Source organism: Ochotona princeps, chromosome 2, assembly GCF_030435755.1.
Source record: "Ochotona princeps isolate mOchPri1 chromosome 2, mOchPri1.hap1, whole genome shotgun sequence".
In the NCBI taxonomy this organism is placed as follows: Eukaryota; Metazoa; Chordata; class Mammalia; order Lagomorpha; family Ochotonidae; genus Ochotona; species Ochotona princeps.
Window position 1 is genome coordinate 68,751,493 of NC_080833.1, and position 4,317 is coordinate 68,755,809.

The window sequence follows — 4,317 nt, forward strand, 5'->3', positions numbered from 1 at the left end:
TTAATGTTTGGACATGGGTGGAGTTCCAGGTTCCTGGATCTAATTTGGCACAGCCCAGGCTGGTGTGGTTACTTGGGGAGTGACCCAATGGGTGGAAGAGGTATTTCTGTCTCTCACTCTCTATAATTGTCCTTCAAATAAATAAATAAATAAATAAACCTCTAAAAAAAGTATGCTATTGATCTATGTGTGTGATTTTGTACCCTGCGGCTGCAGAATCCTTTTACCAATTCTAATAGCTTTTTTGTTGGGAGTCATTTTCCCCCTTATAAAATCAAGTCACCTACAAACAGGAATAATTTGAGAGAACTGTGGGTCATAGAAGAAATCAAATATAAGTATAATATAAATATTAATATTAGTGCAATGGATGAAGGCTTATGGAATACAGCAAACATAATGTTAAGAGGAAACTTATAGCAAATAGTGGCTATGTAAAAACAAAATGGTGAAAGTATCTATTAAAGCAGTGTCTAACTGGCCAAATATGTTCATTCCCCAAATCCACCAGAAAACAATTTACAAATAAATTGTATAAAATGGGATCATTTTCCCATTTTGTGTAAATCAATAGCTGCATACAAACATATTAACTATGGATAAATTTGTCATGATGTTGCTTGTTTCTGTATGCAGTTTCTTATCTGAGATTTCTCACAAATGCCACTGCCAGTTTTTCCTCACTTCTTTCTAACACAAACTGTGTTTGATTGTGTATAGGCTAAAATCCCATAGCAAGGCAAATTCAAACCAGAGAGATCTCTCCTATAATCTTTTTCTCCTATATTATTCTGGAGTTAAGTCATGCTGCCATTTGGACCAGAGAACTGTTTCTCTGGGTCCACTGTGATTGCTTCGATTGTTATCATTTTTCGTTCCCTCTACATTACCCCCAGTGCCAGCACACGCTCTGCGTTGGAAAGGTCTTCCACTGGCTTATCTATCCCTTCTATTCTCATCTCACTGCATAGGTTCTAGATACACAGCCATGCCAAATCTAGTTTATGTCTGAGGAGTGTAGACTAAATAGTTTAGTGGATGTTTGTCATACTCAGTTCTGTCCCATTGTACAAGAGCAGGAGGGGATAGTGATAGATAAGCAATGGTCTTTATTCTAGGAATGATGCATCTAATTTTTCACACTGTTCTATCTTGATGTATGCATATCTATGTATATAAGTATATATGTGGGTCTGTGTGAATATATGTATAGATTTTCCTCCCTTTTACTAAGAGGAAAAACTGTATAAATATATATTTGCTCTGATTGATTGGATTGGATTTCTGATACCGATACTTCTAATATATTACAGACAAACCACTGAATAGTTCTATGCATTCTTTCTGTAATTTTTGTGACTTCTGCTTAATGTTGATACTTTTCTTATGAAGCTAAAAAGAGAGCACCTCAAACTAAGTAGGAATTCTTACTTTGGTTTTCTGGACATGCAGTAAATTCATGCAGAAATCTATAGATTCTTATTTAGTAGAGATTCTTTGAAATTCTTTAGAAATTCTTAAAGCAGAGAAGATTTTATTAAGTAAAACCTTTTGCTAATGATGTACTGTTAGGTTTAATGAACCTGAAGTCAGCACAGTTAATTTTGGTTATAAATGACCTAATTTGACAGATGGGTGAAGGTTCTGTAGATGGTTACTAATGGTTAATGCTATTATTACTTCCAAATATTATTTAAAGCTAGCTTTCAATATTTTGTCCAACTAAGGTATTGTATGCTTAATTAACACTTGTTTTGGGTGGCATTTCAATAATTTTCCAGGATAAACCTGGTTAGTAGAACTCATTAATTTCTAAATTTTTGGTGATTTCTGCTGGCTATGCCTCTTTCTTGGATGAGTAGCTCCTCTAGTAACTGCCTTAATATTAGACTGTCTGTTGAATTTTTAAACTGACTTATTAAAAGACAAGACTTGAGTGAGAAAAATCATACAATTACAAAGCCATCCTTTTCACTTACTATTGAGTTAACAATGTAAGCCTAATATTTAATGTTATTAACAATGCCCAAAGTCAAAGGTTTATGATTAAATGAAGGATACAAAAGGACTGCCATATTTAAAACACCGTTTAATTTTTTTAGAAGAACACAAATCAAAGGCCAGGAATTGAATCCCAAGAGAGAATTTTATGTAAGCATATTTGAATTTCTATTGAGTTCCATTTAACCCTGAGGTTTTTTTCCTCCCCTTCTGATAAACTTTTGCCCTCTCGCCTGCTGTGAAAAGAACAATGAAGCAGCCACCATGCTCCCTAAAGTCTGCAAGTGACTCTTCCTGGGTCATTATCCTTCGGCTTCCATAAGGAGCATGAAAAATCTCCTTTCTACCTCTCCCACCAGGAATCTGGGGCAAAGCCTTGCACTCAGTGTCTTGTAGAGCGGAAATCAAAAAACAGAGGGCCCATCTGTGTACATCTTGCATGCTGAATGGCAGACATTACCACCATTATAAATTAATGAGACTCTTTCATCTGGCTAGGGCTCTTTTCCCACACAATGTGAATAACCTGGCAAAGATCTTAGACTTCCATCCAAAGATTGACCCAACTCTGGCCTCTTCCACTGTGAAAGACAAATGGGAACCTGGAAAATTTTCAGGGCTTAACATAGGCCATGAATCTGTTGCTGGACTGGTGAAACCTTTGTGCTTTAGGTTTTCAGCTTTTCATCAAAAGAAGAGAAAAGGTGAAAAGGAAGAAAAGGTCTAAACAATGATTTAAATCCCAGATTGATGATTTGGCACTAGTTTTTATTCTCTCCCTTTTCATTTTTGTCAAGAAGCCAACCTGTCCTTTTCATTTTCATTTGTGGTTTCTCTGCCTGTTTGTCAAAATCATTAGTTTTGTGAATCCAGAGTAGATTTTCTTCTGGAAAATAGGCTGCCAAGCCCAGGGATATTAATGCTTCTATGAGACGATAACACAGTTATCCAAACCTGCATAAAGCCTTCTCATAAGCCTGTTCTCTCCATTGGAAATCCAGGGCTTTTCTGGACGCTGTTGGCATTAGATGGTTGGTTCAGTATTTATCAGTGTAGGAGTTATTCATTACATTTTCAGAATCAAGTTATGCATCCAAAACAAAATGCAAGCAAGGAATCTCTCTTTCTCCTCCTTTCCCTCCCTCCCTCTCTGTCTCTGTCTCTCTTTCTCTCTCTCACTCTCTCACCTGTCTACTTGCCAAGATTCATACTGTGTGAGGAGTTAGACTGGGTAGTAGGCAGTTAGGGTATTCTGAGTCCCCGAGTCATTTTCTTCTCAAAGACAAAATGACATTTTCCCCACCATGTCTTAGATTCACCAGAGCACCTTTCTTCTAAGGGACAAGGGTGACATTAGTGCATCAGTTCCCCACCTGAAGTATCAGCCATTATCTGGCCATTATGTGGGAGGGCCTCAGGCTGATCTTATTGAAACGGGGACCAAGGAAGTAGTATGTCTGACACCTGTCAGGCCTTTTGCCCCAAAGCCAAATACCAGGGGGACCAGGAATTCTCTGTTTATGTAAAATTTTAAAACACTTTCCCCACCATTAATATCTGTCTTTTCACTCTTCCTCCTGTCACTATGGCAGAGGTCTAGGGTTTTTTTACTTTTCCTCCTGTCACTATGGCAGGGGGTAAGGGTTCTTTCTGTCTCAAAGCCCCCTTCCGTCACTGGGACGGGAGTCTCCTTTCTCAGCTTTTCTAATAAATCTTGCTTTAAAACTAAACTATGTCCACATGAAAATTCTTCTTTCCTGCAAGACAAGAATTGAGGTTGCTGCCGTATTCGGGGTCAAAAACCCTACAACAATACTATACAGATGAGCTACCTGGATGCATTCTGTGAAAAATTCTTTTCTACCTCATCTGTGTCTGACATGCGTCTGCCTGCCTTCCATTAATTAGCCAGCTGCTCATTCCTGACCTTTTCACTTTTCACGGGTTTCACCTACTCTGAATGCATCTTGTCTTCTTGATTATTGCAACTACCTCTGAATTAACATACACAGTAAGTCTCCCTATGAAAATACGTGTTTACTAAATTACACATGGCCATTTTTTCCTGTAGATCTTCAAAGTGATGAAGAGTCTCCATTATAGGTCACTTACATGACAGTAAAGTTAATTACAATTGCCACATTGCTCTGGTATTGTTCTATCAGAAATAGTTATTCACATGCGTGTGATACATTTTTGTGGGCAAGCTTAAGTTGTTTTTCTTTCTGGAAAGGAATACTCTTTGGCATTTCTCTTTTCATTATCTTTAATTTCTACTTTCTGTCTCCATCTTTCTCTGACTTCTAATTGAGATCA